Source organism: Globicephala melas, chromosome 3 (genome assembly GCF_963455315.2).
Source record: "Globicephala melas chromosome 3, mGloMel1.2, whole genome shotgun sequence".
NCBI classification, from domain to species: domain Eukaryota; kingdom Metazoa; phylum Chordata; class Mammalia; order Artiodactyla; family Delphinidae; genus Globicephala; species Globicephala melas.
Window position 1 is genome coordinate 168,621,695 of NC_083316.1, and position 16,272 is coordinate 168,637,966.

The 16,272-nt window shown below is 46.7% G+C and overlaps 1 long non-coding RNA gene and 1 pseudogene across 1 annotated transcript in view; one reads left to right on the forward strand and one right to left on the reverse strand.

Annotated features, from left to right (window-relative positions):
- Positions 1-1,896: 1,896 nt before the first annotated feature.
- LOC115846675 (uncharacterized) overlaps positions 1,897-16,272 on the reverse strand; it is a 57,127-nt gene continuing 42,751 nt past the window's right edge. Inside the window, exon 3 of the long non-coding RNA XR_011377359.1 lies at positions 1,897-4,252. This is a non-coding gene — a long non-coding RNA (uncharacterized lncRNA). The remainder of the gene's footprint in view (positions 4,253-16,272) is intronic.
- Positions 14,124-16,268, forward strand: LOC115846682 (protein KHNYN pseudogene; annotated as a pseudogene).

Genomic DNA, 16,272 nt, shown 5'->3' on the forward strand with positions numbered 1-16,272 from the left:
ACGATGCCTGACGTCAGAGGACTGAGGGTTCCCTTTACGTGCTCACAGAGGAGTCCGTGGAGAAGACTGGCAGCTGGTGTGTGTATGGTGGGGTGTGGAGATCTGAGGGCCGGGGGTTAGGCAGTGTTAGAGCTTGTGGTCATGTTTTTTTGTCCATTTTGGGGACCACCTTTGTTTAAAGGCTTTGGGGGCGGGGGCCTGCCTTTGAGTAGACCATGGTATATCTCTAAGTTTAGCCACTTGGGGCTGCTAAGTTAGTTGGAAATTTTACAAGAGTCCATGTGCCAGAGCCCATGACCGAACAGACTGGGCGGTGAAATGGGTACCTTGATCTGAATCCATGATGCCTGGTGGGCCAAAAGGGACGGGCACATACCTGGTCAAGAAGGAGATTACAGCATTTCTGGAGGGAGTGGTCAGCAGAAGTCCAGGGGAGGAATCAATGACAGTGGTTGAATACCCACTACCTCTAGCAGAGGGTGGCAGCAGCCTGATAAAATCTATTTCTCACCAGAAGGTAGGGTCTGTCACCCGGGGTGTATGCATGTGCCTACCTGGGAGGCTTCCAGAATTTTGTTTGAGAGCAGAGGGGGCAACTATCTGCCGCCACTTAGGCTTCCCCGTGGACCCACTGTGTTAGCAGGTGTGCATCTCTGGAGGAATAGCTGTGTCTGGACCTGTGTCATAGCTCGCGTCGGGCTCTGGAACAGGTGTCCTTCTGGCGTTGGCACGTGTGCGCAGAGCCACGAGTACCCATCGCCAGTGTGTGTGTTGCCATCTCTTTCCAAGTGGAGGTGCCCCAAGGAGGCCACTGTCCAGACCAGACTGTGAGCCCACTGGCTACTGCTCGGGAGTCAGTGAAAACCTGTGTCCTTGGGGGTCTCGTTTTGATGGCCAGTGGTAGAGCCAGGCACACCACCACCAACTCTGCCAGGCAAGCCCTCCTAGATGGGGGATATGCCACCAGCAGGAAAGCACGGCACAGCTGTCCAGCAGGCGGCCTTGTGTACAGGGGTGGTGCTTCTGTCAGTGAAGAACACCAGCTCCCTTTCCGTGTCAGACAGTTGGTCCCAAGGGGCTTCGCAACTGTTAGGCCGACACTAACTGTATCTTCATGTCAGAGGGCAAGGGGCTGAGCATGGGGGAAGCCACATCCTCCTGTATTCTGGAAAGGCCCTTGACATCAGGTATAGCCCTTTCTTGAAGGTGTAATTTCCATTTCAGCAGTGAGGCCTGCTGACGGAAAATCAAATAACAGTCAAGTTAAGAAAAAAGAAAAGAGAATTTTATTCGAGTCAAACTGAGGATTATAACCCAGGAAACATTCTCAGAAAGTCTGAAAACGGCTCCATTGATCAGGAGTCAGAGATGCAGTTTTATACATTTTTGAGACAAATTATGTCTCATATTGACAGGTTAGCACTGTGTACATAGCTCAATCCACAAGTTGGGGTTTTTTTCCCCTTAATATTGCATGTACAGACAAGCCTTTGGTCAGTGTGACCCCCTGTACCCTTGTATGAGATGAAAAAGAGATATATTAGTCATAGAATTACAATATTGAAATGCTGGCGTCTAAAGAAAGGGTCATGTTTTTCTCAAAGGTTGATTTCATCCTGCTGCTTTGAGGAGAGCCGGTTAATGTATCCTATAGATATGCACATTGAACACTGGGAAAAGCTTGTCACAAAGGGAGCATGTCATTTGTTTTCTTTCTTAGTTTGATTGTCCTGCCATAAAATATTTATGATTTCCCTCATCATCTTCCCCCTTTAGATCATAAATCTTTTGATAGAAAGCATTAGATGATCAACTATTTGGTCCTTTGGTGCCGAGGTGGTTGCTTACCTGCCTCCGATTCATCATGACCCTCCATGCTGGGTCTCGAGAGCCCGGTCCTTTTTTTTTCTTTTGGGGGGAGGGGGATGCGCTAGTAGGATGCTTGGCAAGGACTGACTGGTAGCCAATTCTAGGGTGTCCAATAGGACTTAGGCCAGTTGTACTTTATGTGCACTGTGTATGTCCATTACCTTATACAGAATTATAGAAATGATCAGCAGTTTCAATTTGTTTAAGCATCATTATATATTTTATCATAGTAATTTAATGCAGTAATCATAGAAATACACTGATGAAGGCAAGTTTTATAGATTATACATTTGATCAGTCATCTCAGTTTGTTGTACAATCATTGTAGGTGTGCTTTTGGCCGTAGACTTAGAACAAGCAGGGATACATGTCGTGAGTAATTTGATAGCCAGGAAAAGAATGGCAGTGCATAGAATAACAATTGTCTGTAAAGCAAGAGGAAAATGTTGCCTAGTCCTGAGGGTAGCTGACTAAAAAGGTCACTTAAAGCAGGGGTCCCCAACCCTTGGGACGCGGACCACTACCAGTCCTCGGCCTGTTAGGAACCGGGCCGCACAGCAGGAGGTGAGTGGCACCTGCCACCCCCCATTACTTGCATCACTGCCTGAACCATACCTCCCTGCCCCCGCCCCGGTCCATGGAAAAACTGTCTTCCATGAAACCGGTCCCTGGTGCCAAAAAGACTGGGGACCGCTGACTTAAAGGATCACTCTTTCTTACATCTTGTAACCATTTTGCTCTTCGGAAAATTTTACCCGGGCGTGTCTCAACCTCTGGAGGTGTTAACCTAAGTGCAACACGTGTGGCCAATAGCACAAACACCTCCCTGTTTGGGCAGTAGGAGATCTAGGGCAATTCCGTTATCTCACACAACTTGGGCTAAGGAATCTAAGCATTTCTGCTGTGCTGCAGTGCTGCTTGGAGTTTCTTCAACCATCTGACCAATGGTGGCTGATAGGTTTCTAAACGTATCCCTGTTCACATATACTCCTGCGCTACGAACCAAGATTCCGAAAAGACTTTGCCACCAGGTTTCTTTGGTATCCTCCTCTCATGGATCTCCTGACTCTGTAATGGGGAGAAAAAGGAGGTCCATCTCTCTTTTTGGATAGACAATGGGGTAACATAACGTCCCGCCTTCTACTTGCCAGCTCTTCACACATTTATGTGAATACCCTTGGGAAGGTGGGTCCGTTCCAATACCATATATGAAGACAAAACCTGGGGGAGCACAAGTGACTCCTCCCAGAGGGCTTTTGTCGATGGCTTCGTTAACTGGAAGTTCTCGTAACACAGTATTAAACCGTGGGCCATTTCTTTTGCACACTTTCCAAAAGCTATCCGTATGATACTGGAGGTGGGGGAGTTGCTGGCATACGTGACTTGTATCTTTCTCTTTAAGACCTCTGTTAATTAAGTACGGGACACGGGGACTTCCCCGGCGGTCCAGTGGCTACGACTCCGTGCTTCCACTGCAGGGGGCTCGGGTCTGATCCCTGGTCGGGGAACTAAGATCCCGCAAGCTGCGCGGCACGGCCAAAAAAAAGTAAGCGACAGAGTGAGGGGGGCCTAGGGTGAGTTGTGTGCCATCTCTAAGAACCGAAGATAGTGTCAGTCAAGGGACGGACATATTAGTGTTTTGGAGAATTTGAACCTGAAAAGTTAGGCCAGAGGGAGGTGTGTCTGAGTAAGTGGTACCATTAGAAACATCTGAAAAGTCAGTGGCAGGAATTACAAGGGGTTTAATCGGCCTTGTACTGACAGATTAAAGTGATGACAGCAATCAGTTAACCTCCCCCAGTACCTATACTTTGTGATAGTTTTACTAAAGAGTTTTCCTTCCACCCTAAACATTGGCCTAAGAACACAGCTAGAAACAGAACAGTAACTTTCCATTTCTTTTTCTATTTTTTGGCTGTGCCGCGCGGCATGCGGGATCTTAGTTCCCTGATCAGGGATGGAACCCGTGACCCCTGCAGGGAAGGCGGGGTGTCTTAACCACTGGGCCGCCAGGGAAGTCCCATAACTTTCCATTTTGATGGAGAGAGGCGGTTTCTTACAGGTCTGGTCTGGACTCTTGGGTTGGCTGTCTACCACTGCTGTCGTGTTCCTCTCATCCTGGTCTGATGGAGCCTCTCTTAGTGCAAGTGGGGTGTCACAAATAGGGGCTGCAGTCCATTCAGGAGGGGAGGCCCTTCTGAGGTGAGAGACGTGACTCCAAGAGATTAGTCCTTTAAGTTTTGCCCCCCCAGGGATTTGTTATGAGTAGCTGGTATGGTCCTTTCCAACGTGGTTGTAGAGAGTCCCTTTTTTGACGTCTTTTCCAATATCTCCAGGCTGTAACCCGTGACCCTTAATAAGGTCTTCGTCTCCCAGGAGCTCACTGTGGAAGGAAATCAGTTACTAATTTTTCATTTTCTTTAAGCACTTTGATGAGTCCCTGACAGTAATGTAGAATGTGACCTTGAAGCAGCGCTGGTTCATACGTACCTTCATCTAAAGGCACAGGTCGCCGCCCAGTAATTATTTCAAAGAGAGACAACTGATGTTTACCAAAGCGGGTAGAGCTAAGGTTGAGGAGTTACCAAGGGAAGAGCTTTTGGCCGTGGAAGATGAAAAGCCTCTGAAAATTTAGCCAATTGTGTTTTAATAGTGCTCTTGGGTCCCTCCTACTACCACTGAGGATTGAGGTGATAGGTGCAGTGAAAATGTTGCATTAGCGGCCGAATCTTACCAGTGGAGTTAATAATCTGTCCAGTAAAATGGGTTCCCTGGTCGCTATGCAACTCAGAAGGAATGCCCCAAAGTGGAATTATTTTTTTCCCAACAGTAATTTGCCTACTGTGAAGGCTACCGGCCTTCTGCAAGGAAATGCCTCCACCCAGTGTGAAAACATGCAGACCGTGACCAGGATGCATTTATAGCCTTCAGAGGAAGGCACGTGGATGGAGTCCAGCTGCCAAACCTACAAGGGGCTCCTCAGGGAGGGGGAAGTGGCCTTGCGAGCCATGAAGGGGTTTACCAGGATTACATTTAGGACAGATACAACATAGGTCATAAACCTTCGTAAGAGGCCAAGCGACTCACAGAGTAGTGTTGAGTATGATGGGAACTTAAGAGAGAATGAACTGAGTGAGAAACACAGCCAGAGGAGACCCCATGAGAAGTTCTTCAGTAGCTTTGCATAAAGAGGGCAGTCGCCGAAATAGCTCTCATACAGGGTGGGAGCTCTTGGCGACTATAACATCCTGTGGTCACAGTGCCTCTGAGTTGAATACACCCAGGACGTGTCCTCTGTCTTCAGGCGCAAAGAGGGAAAATGGTAGTTTATAGTTAGGATGGGCCAGAGCTGGAGCCCGGGCTAGTGTAGGTTCCAGGGCATTTATAGCTTTCTCTCCTTCTGTTCATTCATTCAATTGGGTCTGGCTGATCAGGTTTTTTTTTTTTTTTTTTAAGTATTTTTAAAATTAATTGTTTTGGCCATGCCCCGCAGCATGTGGGATCTTAGTTCCCCGACTAGGGATCAAACCCGTGCCCCCTGCAGTGGAAGCGTGGAGTCTTAAGCACTGGACGGCCAGGGAAGTCCCTCTGGCTGATGAGACTTGAGTAACGCATAGAGGTTATTAGGCCACGAGGGAGAAACTCGGTACCCAATTCCTGCAATACCCAGTTAGACCTAGAAATCCTCTCCACTGTTTCTTTCTCTGGGGGAGTGAGAAAGCTAGGATTCCCTTAAGCCTTTCAGAATCAATCAACAATCCTTCCTTAGATATTAAATGACCTAATTATCGCACAGTTGGTGAGCAGCATTGTAGTTGGTCTTTGGACACTTTATGCCTCTTGACACTAATTGTTGCAGCAAGTGGATAGTGTCTCTTGGCAATCCTGTCCAGTTCTAGAACACAAAAGTATACGTACTGAATCAGAGCAGAGTCATTAGGAAAGTGTACATCGGCCAAATCGGCCTGAAGTATTTGAGAAAAAGTAGGGCTTTCAGTATAGCCTTGTGGCATAACTGTCCAAGTAGGTTGGCCATCTTCCCATGTAAAGGTGAAGAGGTAGGTATTGACTTTCTTTTCTACTGGAATACTCAAGAATGCGCTCCGTAGGTCAACTACTGGGGAATAACAGGTGTCTGATGGGATGGCCGAGAGCAGTGTGGGAGGATTAGGGACGACAGGGTGGCAGGGAATCACAAGAGTACTTAGAGCTCTGGTCCTGAACCAACCTCCAGGCCTTTCCATTTGGTTTCTTACTGGTAAAATGGGAGTATCGCAGGGACTGGTGCAAGGAATTGTAAGTCTTTTCTTAAGGAATTCCTGAATACTTTTAATGCCTCCGGTCTGCGTGGCTATTGTCGGATATTAGATAGAGGCTTGGAATTATCCATAGTTACCTTAATAGGAGTAGCCATTTAAACTTTCCCAATATCTGAGGAAGAAGAGGACCATAATTCCTTAGGCACTTGTAATAGCAAATCATTTTATTTTTTTACTGAAGCATAGTTGATTTACAGTGTTGCGCCAGTCTCTGCTGCACAGCAAAGTGACTCAGTTTTACATGTACATCTTCTCGAAATACTCTTTTCCATTCTGGTTTATCCCAGGAGATTGGATATAGTTCCCTGTGCTCGGTTCCCTGAGCTCCACAGTAGAACCTTGTCGTTTATCCATTCTAAATGTAATAGTTTGCACCTACCAACCCTGAACTCCCGTCCCTCTCCCTTCTCCCCCCACCCTTGGCAACCACAAGTCTGTTCTCTATGTGAGTGTGTTTCTGTTTTGTAGATACGTTCATTTTTGCCATATTTAATTTCCACACTTAAGTGATAGGGTATTAGTCTTTCTCTCTCTGACTTACTCCACTTAGCATGGTAATCTCTAGTTGCATCCATGTTGCTGCAAATGGCATTATTTCGTTCTTTTTTTTTGGCTAATATTCCATTGTATAAATGTACCCCATCTTCTTTATCCATTCCTCTGTGGACATTTAGGTTGTTTCCATGTCTTGGCTGTTGTGAATAGTGCTGCTGTGAACGTTAGGGTACATGTATCTTTTTGAATTATAATTTTGTCTGGATATATGCCCAGGACTGGGATTGCTGGATCATATGGTAACTCTAGTTTTCTGAGGAACCTCCATACTGTTCTCCATACTGGGTGCACCAACTTACATTCCCACCAACAGTGTAGGAGGGTTCCCTTTTGTCCACACCCTCTCCAGCATTTGTTATCTGTAGACTTTAATGATGGCCATTCTGACCTGTGTGAGGTGGTAGCTCACTGTAGTTTTGATTTGCACTTTTCTAATAACTAGTGATGTTGAGCATCTTTTCTCATGCCTATTGGCCATTTGTGTCTTCTTTGGAGAAACGTCTATTAAGGTCTTCTGCCCATTTTTCGATTGGGTTTTTTTGTTGTTGTTGAGTTGTATGAGCTGTTTGTATTGGGTTGGCCAATAAGATATTATGGAAAAACCCAAACTTTGGCCCACCCAATATATTTTGGAAATTAAGCCCTTGTCAGTCACATCATTTGCAGATATTTTCTCCTATTCCGTAGGTTGTCTTTTAGGTTTTCTTTTGTTTATGGTTTCCTTTGCTGTACAAAAGCTTGTAAGTTTTCGTTTCTATTGCCTTGGGAGACTGACTTAAGGGAACATCCCTGACATTAAGGGAACAGTTTATGTCAGAATGTTTTGCCTATGCTCTCTTCTAGGAGTTTCATGGTATCATGTCTTATGTTTAAGTCTTTATTGTGAGGTTATTTTTGTGCATGGTGTGAGGGTGTGTTCTAACTCCATTGATTTACATGCAGCTGTCCTGTAACAGCAAATCATTAATTTCCTCTTGATTTGTCTGAATTTTGATTTTCATAACCATTCACTTTTCAGTAATTATGTTCTCAGCATCTACAGCTTCTAAGTCTAAAATCATTTCACCTACAGGTGAAAAGGCAATATGGGCATTATATGCCTCTAAAAGGTCTCATCCAATCAGATGAATTGGAGCACATTCACCAAAAGGAGTACATGTCCTCCTGTGACAGTTCCTAGCTGAACAATTACTGGTTCTGATTTAAAAACCTGCACAGGAAAGTTTGAAACCCCTACCATGAGAATCGATTGTTTACCCCGAGCGAGAGGGCAGTGAATAAGGGTCGGGTTAAGGACAGAGTGGAGCCCCCGTGTCCACAGGGCCTTAGAAGTTTCCCCTCTGATAGTTATTTCAGTCTCCCCTAAGGTATTTGTGAGGAGGAGGGGAAAATGCCCTCTCGTAATCCTCAGAGCACCTCTCTTCCTTTTTTATTTTACCTTGTTCCAAGTCTCGCTTGAATTTGTGGCAATCCCTTTTAAAATGTACATGTTTTTTGCAGTTTCCAAGCCTGGCTGGAATTTGGGCAGGTGAGTTTTGGAGGGCCGCCAAACTGCTGTAGCTGCAGTCATAATCTTGGCTTTTTCCTTCTCTCCTTTCCATAAGGTTTTAGAAAGCTTAGCCGCAGCAGTGACAAGGGCATTAGTATGCATAGTGGCCCAATCAAGTTCATGTCTTTTAACCAGGCGTACCAATTCTTCATCTAATTCTTCTAGAAAAATACCTTCTAGAAAAATAGAATGTAATACTGAATCATTCTGATGGTTTACAAAACTCTCTGGATCCATGCCAGAGTGTCGTTTGAATGTTTTTTCAAATCTTTCAAAATAATCAGTTTCTCTTGGCCTCTATTTACACTGATGGATCTTTGCCCAATCTGTTTTCTTTTTTAAAAATACATGTCATTTATTTATTTGGCTGTGTTGGGTCTTCGTCGTGGCATGCAGGATCTTTCAGTTGCTGCATGTGGGATCTAGTTCCCTGACCAGGGGTCGAACCTGGGCCCCCTGCATTGGGAGCGTGGAGTCTTAGCCACTGGACCACCAGGGAAGTCCCATGCTCAATCTGTTTTCTGTGGGAAGATTTTTGGAATAGCCTGATAAAATGTGGGCAACTTCTCTACCTGTCTGGCGATCTGTATCCTCACACTTCTGAAAACCCTCCATAGGTGCTTTCCAATTTATGTCTTAGAGCCATTCTTTTGCTTTACTTTCAGAGACTAGTCAGTGTAGAGCTGGTACAAGTCTGAATATCCAGGCTCGTAAGTTCTTACTGGAAGATCAAATTCCTTAGCAAAAGCTAAAGGGTCTTTGTAAGGGATCTGGAAAATCCTTAGTCAAGTTCCTAAGTTTTGTCCTAGTCCAGGGGCTGTAGATAGAGCAGGTTCCCCTCTGCTCATGGGCTTCTCCTTAAACTTGGTGTTGCTTTCATTTTCTATCTCGCATTCAATATATTTTGGTGGAGGAGGGAGAACAGGAAGGGCAGGGCAGAGCGGGCAACTCAGAAAGAAGAGAACATCAAGAAGCTGGAGATGGAGGTTGAGGCTTTCTCTAATTCAGCCACCGCCGTTTCTAATCATTTTTGGTTTGTTTCTTACAATGAAGCCATTTTATTATTTCCTCACTTGTGAGGCTTCCAGGTCCCAATTAGAATATGCCTCCCTATATACACTACCGAATGTAAAACAGATAGCTAGTGGCCCTATATACACTACTGAATGTAAAACAGATAGCTAGTGGGAAGCAGCCACATAGCACAGGGAGATCTGCTCGGTGCTTTGTGACCACCTAGAGGGGTGGGGTAGCGAGGGTGGGAGGGAGACACAAGAGGGAGGGGATATGGGGACATGTGCATGCATATGGTGGATTCGCTTTGGTGTACAACAGAAACTAACACAGCATCATGAAGCAATTATATACTCCAATAAAGATGTATGCTTTTTCTAATTAAACGTGCAAATAAACCAATGTAGGTAAATCAAAAGTACCCCATTTTGGCCATTTCAGGGACAAGTTATCTTTGGTCAGGTTTTCCCATTTGGTTAAATACTTGCAAGTATCAGTTCCATGGGCATCATACATAAACTCAGCTGGTGTTACCATAGGTGGCTGTCTGTCCAGGAGCTATTCAGCCTTCAAGGCACAGTTTCCCACTGTTACTTTTGCTAGCCTGATTCAGATATGAGACATGATCTGAACAGTTTTCTAAGGGCAGTGCGATGGATCAGATGTGTGCGGCTTCTGAGTCTAGCTCGTCAGGGAGTAGCCCTTGGGTCGGTTTGACTCTGTTAAGTGCCTCGGTTTCTCCTTCCGACAGCCTAAAACTGCCGTGGGTGCTCGGGGCATTGGGGGATCAGCCTTTATTATGCCCCCCGTGGTGAGCAGAATGGTTGCAGCGGGATCCCCTGTGGGACCGCTACACATCACGAGGATCTAGCCTCAGACAATAAAAAAATAAAATAAAATAAAAAGTGGAAGCAAGTTGAGGTTGTGAGTCTTCAATTATTGGGGCCAAGAACCTGTTGGCCGGATCCTGGACAGCTAAATAGGAGCCTTGAGATGTCAGTATCATGTCTGTAATACTGGGGATGGGAACCTTTGCGGCAGGAGCTGTGCGTCTGTTTCAACAGCACTGGCAGAGCGGGCTGTCACAGGATGACCCCTCTCTGATGATGGGCTGAAGGCCCCCTGCACATCGCTCCAGGTGATACAGATACCAATTCATGTTGCATTTCCTCGGTGGCACTGCTTGGCCTGGTTCCCAGTTCCTATTCCCTGAGGTCAGTTGCAAGCATGACTCCATCCATCCTGTTTGTGATGCCAGTTTTTTCTTTGTTGTTTATTTACTTAGTTATTTAATTTTTTTAAATTAATTTATTTCGGCTGCGTTGGGTCTTCGTTGCTTTGCGTGGGCTTTCTCTAGTTGTGGCGAGCGGGGGCCACTCTTCCTTGCGGTGCGCGGGCTTCCCATTGCAGTGGCTTCTCTTCATATTCATAACTTTGTGTTATCCCATTACCTGTAACCTCCCTGGTTTCAGCTGAAAAGCCAGCTCATGGTCTTACAGTGGTTCGCTTTTAGGGGACAAGGTGTTTTTCTTGCTGCTTTCAAGCTTTTCTCCTTGTCTTTGACTTTCACCATTTTCACTGTGACGTATCTGTGTGTGGAACACTTGGCAGTTTATTCTTCAGAGTCCATTGGACATCTGTATATGTAGTTTGGTGATTTTCAATAAATTTAGCACGTTTTCAGCCGGTACTTCTTTGAGTATTTGTCCTCTTCTTTCTCTCCTGCTGCCGTCACCCGGTATTGGTGCACTAAACGCTGCCCCACATTTCTCTGAGGCTCTTCCACCTTCATTCATATCAGATTGTACCATCAGTCAGTGTTCAAGTTCACTAATTTCCTCTGCCAGTTTCAATTGACTGTGAAGCTCCTCTAGTGAATTACTTCTTATCATATTGTGGGGTGTCAGGGGTGTCCAAGACCAGCCCCAGGTCTGGGGATTCACTACAGAGCTCACAGGAGGACCTGTTTCAGAAAAGCAGTTATACACAGTTTATATTACAGGGAAAGGACATGGATTTAAATTAGTGAATTAGTACTTAGGGCAGAATCCAGGAGAAACTAGGCTCAGAGTTTGTTATCCTCAGTGGAGTTGCATGGGCAGGGCTTAATTTGCGACAACAGGTATGAAATATTACTACTAACAGGAGAGCTCACCCGAACCTTGGAGTTGCGAGCCTGGGTTGTTTTGTTTTCCTCTTTGTTTTTACTATTTTTGGCTGTGTTGGATCTTTGTTGCTGTTCACAGGCTTTCTCTAGTTGCGGTGAGCAGGAGCTACTCTTTGTTGTGGTGCACAGGCTTCTCATCACAGTGGCTTCTCTCGTTGCGGAGCACAGGCTCTAGGCACGCAAGCTTCAGTAGTTGTGGTGCTCAGGCTTAGTTGCTTCAAAGCATGTGGGATGTTCCTGGACCAGGGCTTGAACCCATGTCACCTGCATTGGCAGGCGGATTCTTAACCACTGTGCCAACAGGGAAGTCACCCACTCTCACCACTTTTATTCAACACAGTTTGGAAGTCCTAGCCATGGCAATCAGAGAATAAAAAGAAATAATAGGAATCCAACTTGGAAAAGAAGAAGTAAAACTCACTGCAGATGAGATGATACTATATGTAGAAAATTGTAAAGATGCTACCAGAAAAGTACTAGAGCTCATGAATGAATCTGGTAAAGTTGCAGGATACAAAAAATGGAGAGATACAAATTTGAGAAACCTGTTGCATTTCTATATGCTAACAACGAAAGATCAGGAATCTTTACCACTGCATCAAAAAGAATAAAATACCTAGGAAAAAACTCACCTAAGGAGGCAAAAGACCCGTACTCCGAAAACTATAAGAAGTCAAAGATGACACAAACAGACAGAAAGGTATACCATGTTTTGGGGTTGAAATAATCAATATCTTCAAAATGACTGTAACTACCCAAGGCAATCTATAGATTCGGTGCAATCCCTATCAAATCACCAATGTCATTCACAGAACTAGAACAAAACATTTTTAAATTCGGATGGAGACACAAAAGACCCCAAATAGACAAAGCAATCTTGAGAAAGAATATCAGAGCTGGAGGAATCGGGCTCCCTGACTTCAGACTATACTACAAACATGATGAAAACAGTACGGAACTGGCACAAAAGAACAGAAATATAGATCAATGGAACAGGATAGAAAGCCCAGAAGTAAACCCATGCACTATGGCCAAGTAATCTAAGAAAAGGACGCAAGAATATACAATGGAGAAAAGACAGTCTCTTCAACAAGTGGTGCTGGGAAAACTGGACTTCTGCACATAACACCATATACAAAATAAACTCAAAATGGATTAAAGACCTAAACATAGGAAGAACACTCTTTCACATAAGTTGCAGCAGTATCTTTTTTGATCAGTCTCCTAGAGTAATGGCAATAAAAACAAAAATAAACAAATGGAACCTTAATTAAACTCAAAAGCTTTTGCACAGCAAAGGAAACCATAAAGAAATGAAAAGACAACCCACAGAAGGGGAGAAAATATTTGCAAATGATGCTAGAGACAAGGGATTAATCTCCAAAATCTACAAACAGCCCATGCAACTAAATATCCAAAAAAAAAAACAAACACCCAGGCATATGAAAAGATGCTCAAAAAGTCTACACGTAATGCTGGAGAGGGTGTGGAGAAAAGGGAACCCTCCTACACTGTTGGTGTCAATGTAAATTTGTACAGCCACTATGGAGAACAGTATGGAGGTTCCTTAAAAAACTTAAAATAGAGCTACCATACGATCCAGCAATCCCACTCCTGGGTATATATCTGGAGAAAACCATGGTTCGAAAGGATACATGCACCCCAATGTTCACTGCAGCACTGTTTCACGTACAACAGCCAAGACATGAAAGGCAACCTAAATGTCTGTCAACAGAGGAATGGATAAAGAAGATGTGGTGCATATATACAATGGAGTATTACTCGGCCATTAAAAAGAAATAATGCCATTTGCAGCAACATGGATGGACCTGGAGATTATAATACTAAGTGATACTAAGTGAAGTAAGTCAGAGAAAGACATATCATATGATATCACTTACATGAGGAATCTTTAAATAAAAAAATGATACAAGTGAACTTATTTACAAAACAAATACAGACTTAGAAAACAAACGTATGGTTACCAAAGGGGAAAGATGTAGGGGGAGGGATATACTGGGAGTTTGGGATTGACATATACACACTACTATATTTAAAATAGGACCTACTGTACTACTGTATAGCACAGGACACTCTGCTCAATATTCTATAATAACCTAAATGGGAAAATAATTTGAAAAATAATAGATACATGTATAAGTACACCTGAAAGTAACACAATATTGTTAACCAACTATATATACCCCAATATTTTTTGCAGAAGGAGAAACCCATCATAAAATTCAAATTAGAATCTCAAGGGGTCTTGAAACGCCAAAACAATATTGATAAAAAAGAATAAAACTGGACAACTCCTATATCCTGATTTCAAAGCTACAGTACTCAAAACAGTGTGGTACTGGTATAAAGACAGATGTATAGACCAAGGGAATAGAGTGAAAAGACCATCCAATGGGGGAGAGGACAGCATTTTCAACAGACAACACTGGGAAATGCAATATCCACATGGAAAAGTTGGACCCTTACCTAACATGATATACAAAAATTAACTCTGGGGGGCCAAGGCTCTGGCCGCAGGCAGGGAGCAGCCTGCAGCTGGCAGGGGCGGGCACGCACTGGGGCTCAGTGCAGGCCCAGCCCTGGGAGGGGCCCAGCTTACTCCGCCCCTGGCCAGGAAATGACTCAAAAAACTGTTCGTGATGTGGGGAAGAGAGGTCCCCGTTGGGGCTGGGCGGCCAAGGAGCCATGCCTACCTGGGGGGCTGCCTCCCCGTCCCATGACCGTTTTGCGGTGTCTGCAGAGGCCGAGGACAAGGTGCAAGAACAGCAACCCCATGAGCGTCCTCCCGAAGGACTGTCCTGAGAACCCTCACATCTGGCTGCAGCTGGAGGGCCCCAAGGAGAACGCTAGCAGAGCCAAGGAGTACCTGAAGGGTCTCTGCAGCCCAGAGCTACAGAATGCAATTCACTACTCACCCAAACTGCACTGCATCTTTCTGGGAGCCCAGGGCTTCTTCCTTGATTGCCTGACTTGGAGCACATCAGCCCACCTGGTGCCGGGGGCGCCCCGCTCGCTGATTGTCAGCGGCCTGACCGAGGCCTTTGTCATGGTCCAGAGCCGAGTGGAGGAGCTGGTGGAGCGGCTGAGCTGGGACTTTCGGCTGGGGCCATCCCCCGGAGCCTCTCAGTGCGCCGGAGTGCTGAGAGAATTCTCTTCTCTGCTGCAGAGGCCCTGCTGCAGCTGCCCCTTGCTGTCCAGGAAGAACTGCTGAGCCTGGTTCAAGAGGCATCCGGGGGGCAGGGGTCTGCTGGGTGCTCAGCACCAGGGAGTCAGGAGTCCCCTGAGTGATGGCAGGGAGTCTCTGGACACAGGACCTGCAGGGTGGCAGGAGTCAAGGGGAGAGAGACATGCTATGGGGAAGGAGGGGACAAAGCACGGTGGTCCCAGGGAGATGGATTTGGGATGGAAGGAGTGGCCCGGGAAAGAGGACTGGGAAAGACAAGTGGCCTTCAGGCCACAGGAGGAGGAGAGGCAGGGCAGGCAGTGCCTCTGAAAGGGAAGGCTCTGGGGAAGAAGGGGGTGCCTCAGGAGAGAGGAAGGTTCTGGGTCCAGGGCCCTGGCACCCAGGGCCCCTTCAGAAGGCAGCCCAACCCCGGGGAGCCTCTCTCCTGCAGCAGCTCCATAATGGGGAAGCCTCACCTCCAAGAGTGTGCAGCCCCCCACCAGCGCCTGAACCCCCTTGGCACTGTGGAGATGAAGGGGACACAGGAGACTGGGCAGACAAGCAGCAGGTCATGGCTCAAGGTCGGGGGTCTCCGTGGAAACGAGCCACCTGGGGGGGTAATTTGGTGACTGGCACGCAGCGTTTCCAGGAGGCCCTCCAGGACCCTTTCACCCTGTGCCTTGCCAATGTGCCACGCAAGCCAGACCTCCGCCATATTGTCATCGATGGCAGCAACGTGGCCATGGTGCATGGCCTCCAGCCGGGGCATTGCCATTGCTGTGCAGTACTTCTGGGGCCGTGGCCACCGCGACATAACTGTCTTTGTGCCTCAGTGGCATTTCAGTAGGGACTCCAAGGTGTCAGAGAGGGTCACTTCCTGCACAAGCTGTATTCCCTCAGCCTGCTCTCCCTCACTCCCTCCCGGGACTCCCTCCCGGGTCTTGGATGGCAAGAGGATCTCTTCCTATGACGACAGGTTCATGGTGAAGCTGGCTGAAGAGACCGATGGGATCATCGGGACCTGGCAGAGGAGTCTGAGAAGTGGATGGCAATCATTAGAGCGCCTGCTGCCCTTCACCTTCGTGGGAAACCATGGTGCCTGACGACCCACTGGGGCGAAATGGCCCTGCACTGGATGAGTTCCTGAAGAAGCCGGTCAGGGCACAGGGGTCTTCTAAGGCGCGGCATTCTGCCAGGGGCTTCACAGAACACAGTCAGCAGCAGCGGGGGAGAAAAGAGGAGGAAAAAGGCAGTGGTGGCATTCGGAAGACGTGGAGCCAGAGCGGCTCCGGCACCAGCTGCTGGAGGTGTTTGGACTTCATCCTGCGGCGGCCGTACTGCCGGGACGCCAACCAGCTCTCTGAGGCCCTGCTCAGTCTCACCTGTCTGAGTGACTGCCACCCCGTCAGCCCCAGCCTCATCCAGCTCAGCTCATTCTGTGAGGGTCCCTCTGCTGCTCAGACCCTGACCCAGTCTCACCCTGAGTTGGTGCTTTTCAGGGAAGCACCAAGGAAGCGCATTCGTGTGTGGGGGATGCTCTTGCCTGGGGCACTTTGGGGACAGGTCTGTAAGGACCTCAACCAGCTCTCAGGAGGTTCTGCTCAGCCTTAACTTC